This window comes from Thermobia domestica, chromosome 4 (assembly GCF_964235325.1).
Source record: "Thermobia domestica chromosome 4, izTheDome1.hap1.1, whole genome shotgun sequence".
NCBI lineage: Eukaryota > Metazoa > Arthropoda > Insecta > Zygentoma > Lepismatidae > Thermobia > Thermobia domestica.
In genome coordinates, this window is record NC_137457.1 from 255603082 (window position 1) to 255615907 (window position 12826).

The 12826-nt window shown below is 35.9% G+C and overlaps 1 protein-coding gene across 6 annotated transcripts in view; it reads right to left on the bottom strand.

Annotated features, from left to right (window-relative positions):
• LOC145683996 (tumor protein D54) overlaps positions 1–12826 on the bottom strand; it is a 209389-nt gene that overhangs the window by 17210 nt on the left and 179353 nt on the right. The window lies entirely within an intron of this gene.

Below are 12826 nucleotides of genomic sequence, written 5' to 3' on the forward strand. Positions count from 1 at the left end.
CTCTGGCGATTTCTTCGGTGACATTTACAAGCTGCTAAACTGGAAGTAAAGATTCCTCTACTTGTTGAAGCTATAGGGTACATATTCATAACAAAACGTGGCTTACCTTGTACCTGTTTTCTTACATCAACTGGATATTTCAACCTACATGGAGATGATCTTCGAGATCGGATTATGTTGCGTCAAGGACTTCTCCTTTTATATCTTCTAGTGTGGTTTTAAAGCTACTTCAAAAACAATTTTACGCAAAATATTCAGTAAACTTCGATGCCGTTTATGCTTATCACCTATTCATGGACATTATAAATTTGTTTATACATTCACTTTATGGGCAAAACTGATCCATTATATTATGGGTTTTTTACATTGTGTTATTGATGAAATTATTTCAACTTAAATTCTGAATTACAGTGAAAATACTGAATTACAGTTTACTGAAAAGAGAACGTCTCCTTGGAAATGCGAAGTTGAAGTGTTAAGCACTGAATTTAAAACTCTGTCCATCTTGTATGTAAAAAGTTAAATGGATTTCTAGTTACCTGGACCTTGACAGAGTTTTAAATTCAATGCTTAACACTTCAACTTCGCATTTCCAAGAAGACATTCTCTTTTCAGTTATGGGAAGCGATCAACAGTTTATCTGGAACATCGTTTCAATTTTACTTAAAGGAAAGATAAAGATTTAAAATCAGAAATACTTATGAACTGTACACCACATCTTTTCCGTGAGTTTTATATAGCTTTGAGAAGTAAGTTTTCTAATTTTTTCCCAGAAAGGTTCCATTGGAAAGGAGGAAACTTTACTACGCTTCCAGTTCAGCAATTTTCCGATGTCAGAAAAAAAAAAAAAAAAAAAAAAAAGTCACAAAACACTGAAACCGTAGGAGTAAATTACAAAAATTCGTGATAGAAGGACATGTATCCTAAAGCATTCATCAGAAATTAAACATATCATTACTTAAGATGGAAATTGTGGGCACACATTCGAAAAGCAATTATTTCCATTTGAACTTCCAGACTTAAGATCGGGAGATTGATCTCTCATACAAAAAAATTCAATATAAAAAGATACAATCTTAAGCAAATACCACCCAAACTTTTCTGTACAAGGTCTCTTTAATATCCTAATCTTCATTAGAAATAACTGTGCAGAGATCTAACATTACAAAATTTGGTCCTTCTAATCATTTGAATGTTCTAGCCGAGAGCAATTCTACTTTATTCACTAGCATATGTAAAGTACTACTAATCCAATAATGCAGTAGAAGTATTGTCTGTTTATTTAAATATGGATTCATTACAAACCACATATTCAGCTTATTTCTTTTTAATCTTACAAAAGTCCGTTGATATGGCGTACTCATCTTATTGGGTCATGTTTGCACCGTATTCTCAAGATAACCAGCTACCAACGTAATGGTTTACAGATATTCTATATTAATGATTGAATGGTATGCAGTTTGACGTCTGATTTACATCGTTACATTATCAGGCCGACAGTTGATTATTTATGCATTACTCACCCAGAACACTAGACATGCTATGAAGTTACGATCGATATTGGATTCCACTACCAGGTTTTCTGTTCATAATACGCTACGGAGTGTCATGTTTAACATGTCGAAACATATTGCTTATGCTATGCACATGTAGAAGTATGTGAACGTTTTTTTTTTTCTCTTTTTTTATCTCATCTTTTATTGGAGCAAGTTTATTATTTACTCTTTGCTGATATTAATCCAAAGTATTGGGGATTTCAGATACCGCTTACAGAACATATACACAAAAATCTTAAGTTATAGTGGAACTTCTTTTAAAAAATATTTGAGAATAGGAGATAAATTTAACCCCTCATTCTTGACTGGTTTGAACTTCATGCAATGGAGAACATGGGGAAGCCACAAAGAAAATATCCGCCATATTGCATCAAAATCGACTAATTTTGGCGAAAGTTATCCACGAAAATAATTTATTCCACTTAAATAAGGAAACCTCGAATTTTAGAGAAATGTATCCCTTTTACTCGCTTATTTTTGACCGATTTCAATTGCAACCAATAGAGATGGTTAGAAAGCCCTCTTCAAAAAGAATAGAACTGATTCATTTTAACGTACTTTATATTGGAATTTTTAGTTGTAAGTATACGCAAACTTGCAACTTAGTGTGAATTCTCGTCCCTTATGAAGGCTGCATTAAAATCGGGTAACTTTTACGAAGAGTTATCCTGAACGAGAAAGACATAAATGCAGGCAGTATCTAGTGGTAGATGCAGCTTGCTACAATTCTTTTAATTAATCAATGTGTTAAAATGTTACCTTGAAAGAAAGAACGGCGGAATGGTCACCACCGAAATTAAATTTTAACTCATTACATCTTTTCAGTTGGAAATAATATGATATACTTCATTTACGTGCTCACAACTGAGAGCAGAAATAGATAAAATACAGCACTTTGCCATATACGACAGAATCTTTTTAACACTATAATGTAGAAAATGAGAAAAGTAGTAATTAGCTTTAACATAGATGAACAAAAAGTATCTGACAATATAGTCGGCGTTAATTTGTAAAGCACTGACAGTCAAAAATTAAAAGTGCAAATAAAGATGCAATAAGTATTAAGTTGTATTACAAATAAAGAATATTTCAAAGACATACAATTATTATAGTTGTTAAGAGCTCAGAGTTTAAAAGTATGTTTCCTGTTATTTGCAATAAAATTTTAGTCATTGTAGACTTCTAGGCACAAAAACCTAGACTGACTTTCCGAGACTGTTTAAAAAAAAAAAAAAAAATCTTCCGTCTGTGCTTACAGGGAAATCTATTTTACTTCATTCTGGTACAGAGTAACACGCGTAAATGTCTTGGAGAGTCTACAAGACAAAATGACCATCTGGACATGGACGCCAAGTAACTATAATTTGTATATATAAAACGGTCATACATAATGATAATAGAAGATAACTAACTAACTGACTAACTATGGCTTATGGAACCCGGAAGTTCAATGCCGCGTTCACAAAAGCTCTCCATTGACTTCTATCCTTAGCAAACTGGATCCAGTTTCTACTTTGTATTCCTATCTCTGCGAGATCCATCTTAATATTGTACTCCCATCTGCGCCTAGGTCTTCCTAATGGTCGTTTTCCGATTGGTCTTCCAGTTAAGACTTTGAAAGCGTTTCTAATTTCTTCCATCCTAGCTACATGGCCTGCCCACCTGAGCCTTCCTGACTTGATGACCTTAACAATGTTTGGTAAACCGTATAAATTATGTAGTTCGCCACTATGACGTTTCCGCCATTCCCCATTCCCGTTTCTCTTGGGTCCGAATATTCATCTCAGGATCTTGTTCTCAAATACTTTCAGTCTATGTTCTTTCCTCAGAGTAAGCGACCGTGTTTTGCAACTATACAGAACAACAGGCATAATTATCGTTTTATATATTTTAAGCTTCAAATTCTTCGACAGAATTCACGACAACAAGAGATTTTGAACTGAAAAATAACACGAATTCCTTGCTTTTAGTCGACATTTAATTTCTCCGTGAATATGGTTTTCGTCTGTTAATATTGATCCTAGATATTTGAAAGTATCCACTTTATCAAAAGTATTATTTAATATTTTAACGCATCCATAACTTGCCGTATTACGGTCCCGACGCACTTCCATGCATTTACTTCTAAACCCATATCCCTGCAAGTGTTTAATAAGATCTCTGCATTTCTTTCTATTGTTCTCCTGTCATCCCCTTTTAAATTTACATCATCAGCATATGCCATAACCTGGGTTCAACTCTAGGCCCTGGTTGCTATCTTTGATTTTCCTTATAGCGTATTTCAGAACAAAGTTGAATAATAATGGCGACAACGCATCTCCTTGTTTCAGGTTATTTTCGACGTGAAAGCTCGTGGGCAAAAATTTTCCTACCCGGACTTTACTTTGGGATTCATTTAAACATATCTTAATTAATCTAATTAGCTTTCTCGGTATTCCAAGTTCTATAAGAACGTTGTATAATTTTTCTCTCCTAACCGAGTCGTAAGCCTTTCTAAAATCAATAAATAATTGATGTACCGGGGTACTGTATCGCACTTCTTTTCGAGTATTTGGCGAATGGTAAATATTTGGTCGACAGTTGATCGATTTCGTCTAAATCCGCACTGATAATCTCCAATAATTTCATCTGCGTATGGGGTCAATCTTGCTAATAGAATATTTCAAAGGATTTTATAGGACGTTGACAGGAGAGCAATTCCTCGATAATTATTACAGTCAGTTTTAACAATAAAAGATCAGTATGTCAAACAGTGGCATATTGGGTAGTACATGATTGAAGACTGCAGTAGGCAGGATCTCATGATACTAACAAAGCAAGGTACCCAGGTGTTTGATAAGATTGTACAGACATAGAGAACATCGAAAAAGAAGCGACATGTATTTTTTTAATATCGGCCAACAAGAACACTGAAAGGGTCACATAGGGACATAAAAATGAGGTTATGTGGAATATAGCGAGAACGAGAAGAGATATCGGAAAATGTACGAAATACTACCCATAGTCGACGCAAGGCAATGAGATAGAACGCACCCATGCAAAGAAAGCAGAACATCCGGAAATGGACCAATCACGTATACAACACTGTCGCAATGTATTACGGAAATGAGCGAAAAGAGTGGTAAGGAGGAGAAAGAGAAGAAAAAGAGAGCAGGAAAAGAAGAGAAACGGAAAATACATGTTTTTGTTTTGGGTGAATACGTCGCCCACATGCGAAAGAGACGAAGATTCATTTCAATGCATGAAGAAGAGAGAACATGCAGGAAGGATGCAAACGCCGTTCGTATAGACAGCTCGCGAGACAGTACTGTGCAGTGGGTTGCATAAATCGCGTAATGGGAAAACGATGAGATGGATGTTGAAAACTAAAATGTGTACAGGCAATAGTAACACAAAAACAAACAATTTAGTATTACTGTTATACTGTACTGATATTACTGTTGCTGTTTATTTTACGTATGTGAATCACCTGCTACATCCTACTGTGCTATGCATTTTTGTTCCCATTACGCGATATATGCAACCCACTGCACAGTACTGTCTCGCTGGCTGTCTATACGAACGGCGTTTGCATCCTTCCTGCTTGTCTTCCCATATTCGTGCATTGAGATGAATTTGCATTTCTTTCGCATGTGGGCAATGTAGCCTATGCACCAAAGCAAAAACGCGTATTCTCTGTCTTCGTTTCTCCTTTCTTTTTGTTCCTTACCACCCTTTTCGCTCATTTCCGTAACACATTGTGACAATGTTGTACACGTGATTGGTCCATTTCCGGATGTTCTGCTTTCTTCGCAGCATGGGTGTATTCTGCATCTCATTGCCTTGCGTCAACTATGGGTCGTATTTCTTACATTTAACCTTTTTTCGATCTGTCTTTTCGTTCTCGTTATATAAAATGAAATCTCTGAGTTTTACGTCCCACGGTTATGCCGATTAGACTAAAGGAGACGGTGATGATGAGTAAAAAGTGGGAGGAAACGGGAGAACGCCGAGAAAACCCATGCACACGGTGTTGTCCACCACAAAGTTCACCTGGCGGGGGCTGGGATCGAACCCGGGACCCCAAGCACCAGAGGTGAACGCTCTACCACTGAGCCACCGCGGCCCTACGTTCTCGTTATATTCAACATAATCTCATTTTGACCCCATTTTTATGTCCCTATTTGGCCCTTTCAATGCGCTTGTTGGCCTATATATATATATATATATATATATATATATATATATATATACAGACTGTTCCATAATTCGTGTTATTTTCTACAGCGCTAGGAGAAGATGAAGTTTATACACTATTAATGTAAAATTTGGCACTCTTATTGAGAAATATCTGAATTTTTCGAATTTGTAAAGAAAATAAGAGAAAATTGCTGTTTAGCCCCCCTTTTAGGGGTGTAAACACGAAAGTTCATTTTCCTAATGGGAGATTCAATGTTAAATTTTAGAAGCAGTTTTCTCCAATAATTATTCGTGAAGATTTTGGAGCAAATGAGTTGTCTTGTTACAAAATGCAAAAACACTCATTCACAAAGCTAGTAAAGCCGTCTCAAACATTATTTTGCGAAGGTTCCCCTTTTGGGGGGCAAGGGGCGTAAAAAGGTGGTGGGTGATATGTTACCAATATCCCAAAATTTATTTTCGGAATGCCAGTAAGCGTGAGATTAATCACAAATGTCACAGAATTAATGCTCCAATGTTCTTACATGTAAGAGTGACTGATAGTGGGGCTACAGCCCCCTTTCAAAAATAAAAAAAATCACCATAAATATCCTTAGTAGGGACATACGGGAAGAATGTATTTTTGTTAATTCATGTGAAATTTGGCGTCATTGTATCAAATGAGTATGCGTTTTTCAAATCTGGAATGTTATTTTGATAACGCACCGCCTTAGGGGGGCACAGGGGGCGAAGTACTCGATGATGGATCTTTATAAAAATTCAAAATTTTGTTCCGGAAATGCCAGTGAGCGTGAGAATTTCACCACTGTCACAGAATTAATATTCTAATGCTCCTTGCATGTACCACTGACTTATATGGGGCTATAGCCCCCTTTCAAAAATAAAAAATCACCATAAATATCCTTAGTAGGGACATACGAGAAGAAGGTATTTTTTAATTAATGTAAAATTAGGCGTCATTGTATCAAAAGAGTATGCGTTTTTCAAATCTGGAATGTTATTTTGATAACGCACCGCCTGAGGAGTGCACAGGCGGCGAAGTACTGATGATGGATGTTTATAAAAATTCCAAATTTTATTCTGGAAGTGTGAATGAGTATTAGATTAATCACAAATGACACAGAATTAATATTCCGATGCTCCTTGCATGTGTCAGTGATTGATGTGGTGCTACAGCCACCTTCCACAAATCACCAAAAATCACGATAAATATCCTTAACAGAGACATACCAGAAGAAGCTTTTTCTCTGTCGGTCGATTAATGTCAAATTTGGCGTTATTGTAATAAAAAGTTATGCATTTTCCAAATCCGGAATATTATTTTGGTAACAGCGGACAAAGGGCGCGGTTGGTAATTTTTGGCTTTGGAGGGCACAGGGGCCGAAGTATAAAAATTCCAAATTTTATTTTGGTAATGCCAATGAGCATGAAATTAATTGCAAGGCGCACAGAATTAATGCTCCTATGCTATTTCCATGTACAATCCGCAGCAAAGAACCTGCAACATGAGCATGTAAGTTCATTGTGAAACTACGACTAACATCACAAGGAATCAACATGACATCTAAGTGGCATGAATCACGCCAGGAGAAACCTTGGCGTCCTCCCCTGTACACTTATTTTGGAGCAAAAGACTTCGTCGTATCACAATAAGCATATATGCTCATGTTGCAGGTTTTTTGCTGCGGACTGTACCAGTGACTGATATTAGGCTACAATCCCCTTTCATAAAACAATACAAATTCATGATGAATGTCCTTATACGCAAGGACCTACTGGCAGAAGGTAAATATTTTCCATTATTAAAGTGAAATTTGGCACTATTGTCGAAAAATGTTATTTAGAAAAAGAGCTAAAGCGACAATATGATAATGGTCATGTGTTGATCTCTTTTAGTGGCGTCAACTCAAAATTTGATTGGCCTAACTGGAGTTTCAATGTAAAATGCGGAAAGCAGTTTGCTCTATATTTATTCGAATTTTGCTGTAAATTAGCAGTTTTAGGTAGAAAATACGATATCATTCCTTTTCTTCCTCCTCTTTCATCTATGATGGTACATGCGTTTCTAGTTTTATTACGCCAAACCTGCAAATTGGGGAAGATAGGCAGTAAGAAAAATTCAAACTTTTCGTTATTTCCCGTGAGCGTCAAAATATTTGGAAATATACCAAAATTAATGCTTAGAAGCTATCTCCATGTGCCAGCGACCACTTTAGTAATTCAATTCCCCCTTCCCGGTCCCAAAATCATTTAAAAAACCACACCACTTTGTTTTATTATCTTCCATGCTTCTCTCTGGCCTATTCAGAATGCATGCTAAGAGATGTGTGTTTAAGAAGCACTGGAACACGTCCGAATCATTTGTTGGCGTCCCACTGTAAGGTGATTTTAAGCAATGTCAACAAACTTTTGTTTATAAAACACCCTCTAATTCCTGACTCAACTTCTTGTTCATGTGTGCTGACAACAGTTTCAGACCTTTTCTTATCGCAATACACCAACGATTTACGAGTTAACGTGTTGACAGTTCAATAGGATTTCGTGTCTGTAATCAACACCTGGGTTAGATTGACTTCTTCGGAAATGGACATTACATAGTAGGTGAATCTCGGGGATAGACTGGCTTAATCATTTGATAATTACTTGTCGTTTCCAGTATACTTTAAGAGTGCATTCACACTGTAGTGTCCTTCGATCATGCAGTCTTTAACTCTGGATCAGCGTGCTAATGTAATTGAATGGTACATTTTATCAGAAAAATCTGCAAGAGCAACAAGATCCCATATAGTTAAATAACTCAGATTAAAAGTACACGATATGCAAATTCACCGTTTGTACAAACAGTTCCGCAGCAATTGTTTTCACACTGCCCATCTTGCATCTAAAAAAAGTGCAGGAAGATCTCCAAGCGTATCTACAAATGAAACAAAAAGACAGGTGTAAGGACTAGTAACAGATACAGGTGAACTAGTATCTGTTACTAGTTCACCGCGGAAATCCCTTGCTCGTCGAAGCTTAGACTTAAATATTAAGAAAATTACGATACAAAGAATTTTAAGAAACTTGAAGGTAAAACCATACAAGGTCCGAATGGTTTCTGAATTGTGTGCAAGTGATTATGGTGATTGTGTTTATTTCTGTAACTGGTTTATCGAGAAGTTAAATGAAAACCCTATGTTGTTATTTCAAGTGATGTTTTCCGATGAAGCAAAATTCTTCTTAAATGGTTCTGTGTCCTCATCACATGCAAGATATTGGTCATCGATACAGCCGAACGCGAGATCAGAAGTGTCAATGGGCAAAAGAGGAATAATGGTTTGGTGTGGTATAACTGCGACTGAGGTGATAGGACCTTTCTTTTTTGATGAAAATGTAACAACGTCATCATACCAAAAGCTACTAAGAGAAAAAGTATTTGCTGAACTTGATCGTTTAAATTTAGGAGAAAGTGATGAATTATGGTTTATGGAAGATGGAGCGCCAGCGCATCGCTCAAATACGACTATAAATCTTTTGAGAGAGAAATTTTGGGAACGGATTATTTCTATGGGGTCAAGTGTCGAATGGCCACCAAGAAGTCCGGATCTTACACCATGCGATTTTTTTTCTTGTGGGGATTCCTAAAACAAATTGTCTACCGAAAATCATGTAACAGTGTAGAGGACTTGAAACAGAGGATTGTCCACAGTATAGAGATGATCACTCCAGATATGTTGGAGAAGGTGTTCACAGTTTCTTTAGTAAACCGCATTAATTTATGTCTTGCTCGTTCAGGAGGGCATGCCGAATAAAAGTAAGTTGATTTTATGGGTTTTACACTTAGGTTAATGATCTTTTTAAACAATTAGTGATAGTAGAGCAAAGAAGAATAGTTTTCAACAAAGAATAATTTCCAGCAACTGATTCTTATTCCTCGGGAAACATTTGTTTCTATTACAACCGTGTGTCCGTGTGTATTACGTCTGCAGTACATACGAGTAAGTTGTTAAATGGAAAGTTGGATAATACGGTTATTGTGTAAGAAGTAATGAAAATACATGCTTTTTCTTTTTACGAATAAAGCAAACAATATTGAAACTTAAAGCTCACTTTTAATTTTTAAGATCTTGCTTTTCATTAAGTTTTTTTTTCCTGCTACGTTTTCCATTGTCATTTTGTGTTCTATTTCGAGATGGTTCTGCTTAAGTGTGTAGAAAATACGTAGGTGATTTGTGTGTGAGATTTTCTGCTATAAAAAGAGCCCTAATATATTTTTAAAAATATAAAATTCTTTGATTATATTCCAGTGACACCATAACAACAAAGCTATATGCATAATCAGTTACACTGACAGAAGTTATTCATTTACAGTAATTTCCATGTTTATTGTATATATATTGCAATAATGACAACGTACATATTAATTATGACATATTTATTGTGAATTTTTGTGATTTTTGGAAGGGGGCTGTAGCCCATATAAGTCACTGGAACATGCAAAGAGCATCGGGATATTAATTCTGTGACATTTGTGACTAATCTCACGCTCACTAGCACTTTCAAAATAAAATTTGGAATCTTCATAAAGATCCACAATCTTATGTTTTGCCCCCTTTGCCGCTAAAGGTGGTGCGTTATCAAAATTATACCGAATTAAAAAAAACAATGCCAGCGCCAAATTTCACATTACTTGATTTAAAAAAATAGCTTCTTCCGGTGTGTCCCTGTTAAGGATATTTATCGTGATTTGTGGAAGGGGGCTGTAGCCCGACATCAATCACTGGCACATGCAAGGAGCATCGGAATCTTAAATCTGTGTCATTTGTGATTAATCTGATACTCATTCACACTTCCAGAATAAAATTTGGATTTTTTAAATAAAGATTAAAATGCTTATGCTGCGCGCCCTGTGCCCTTCTAATCCGGCGTCACCAAAATAACATTCTATATTTCAAAGACGCGTACCTTTTTACTAAGATAAATTATTTTACATTAATTTGACAAGAAATAATGTTTTCTCGGATGTCCCTGCTAAAATATTGACGGCTAATTTTTTATGTGATTTTTTGGAAGAGGGCTGTAGCCCCATATCAATCACTGGCACATGCAAAATACATCGGAATATTAATTCTGCGAAATTTATGATTAATCTGATCCTCACTGGCATTTCCAGAATAAAATTTGGAATTTTTATAAACATCCATCATTTTATGTTTCGCCCCCTGTGCCCCCTAAGGCGTTGCGGTACCAAAGTAACATCCCATATTAAAAGACACATACCTTTCAAGCACAATAACACCAAATTTAACTTAATTGATTTTCAAAAAAATTGTTTCTTCCGGTATGTTCCTGCTAAGGATATTTATGGTAAATTTTTAATATGATTTTTGGAAGGGATACTGTAGCCACATATCAGTCACTGACACATGCAAAGAGCATCGGAATATTAATTCTGTGACATTTGTGATTAATCTGATGCTCACTGGCATTTCCAGAACAAAATTTGGAATTTTTATAAAGGTCTATCATCTAATGCTTCGCCCCCTGTGCCCCCTTAAGGCAGTGGTTACTAAAATAACATTTCAGATGTGAAAAACGCATACTCTTTTGATACAACGACGCCAAATTACACATTAATTGACAAAAAGTACCTTCTTTTCGTATGTCACTACGAAGGATATTTATGGTGATTTTTTGAGAGGGGGCTATAGCCCCATATAAGTCACTCGCACATTCAAGGAGAATTAGAATATTAATCCTGTGACAGTGGTGGAAATTCTGACGCTCACTGGCATTTCCGGAACAAAATTTTGAATTTTTATAAAGATCCATAATTGAGTGCTTCGCCCCCTGTGCCCCCCTAAGGCGGTGCGTTATCAAAATAACATTCCAGATTTGAAAAATGGCATACTCTTTTGATACAATGACGCTTAATTTTACATTAATTAAAAAAAATACCTTCTTCTCGCATGTCCCTACTAAGGATATTTATGGTGATTTTTTTTATTTTTGAAAGGGGACTGTAGCCCCACTATCAGTCTCTCTCACATGTAAGAACATTGGAGCATTAATTCTGTGACATTTGTGATTAATCTCACGCTTACTGGCATTCCGAAAATAAATTTTGGGATATTGGTAACATATCACCCACCACCTTTTTACGCCCCTTGCCCCCCAAAAGGGGAACCTTCGCAAAATAATGTTTGAGACGGCTTTACTAGCTTTGTGAATGAGTGTTTTTGCATTTTGTAACAAATACAACTCATTTGCTCCAAAATCTTCACGAATAATTATTGGAGAAAACTGCTTCTAAAATTTAACATTGAATCTCCCATAAGGAAAATGAACTTTCGTGTTTACACCCCTAAAAGGGGGGCTAAACAGCAATTTTCTCTTATTTTCTTTACAAATTCAAAAAATTCAGATATTTCTCAATAAGAGTGCCAAATTTTACATTAATAGTGTATAAACTTCATCTTCTCCTAGCGCTGTAGAAAATAACACGAATTATGGAACAGTCTGTATATATATATATATACACGTGTCACTTCTTTTTCGATGTTCTCTATCGTTGTTCAATCTTATCACAATCGGTGTGTTACATCGGAGTACCCTGCCTTGTAAGATGCACAAATCGAAGTCTACTCATCATGCCTTTCTGGTTTAGTGGTTAGCGTCACGGATCTGTGAGTAAGCGTTCATTTTAGCAAGCTTCGAATTTTGTCTACAAAAATATTACTTTATTTTTATTTTTGTATTATTTAAAAATTATTTTCTATCGCAAAGTATGTGCGTATATAGATGTAAGAAAATTAGGAATGTGTATCACAGCGTTTCCCAACCGGTGTGCCGTGAATGGGCCGTTGGTGTGCCGCGAAGAAATTGAAACAAAATGATTAATGGTATAGCAATCAAATTGCAAAACGCAGGGGAAAATATATATTTGTATTTCACATTACTATGAACCTCTACTATGAATCCACAATTTTAAGTTTCATACCAGGTTACTGTTCTGTACATTTCTAATATTGAAAAAAGTATTTGTAATTGATATGACCATTATTGCTTCTTTATTGTTCAGACTATTTCGTAACTTGAAAATTTAAAATACC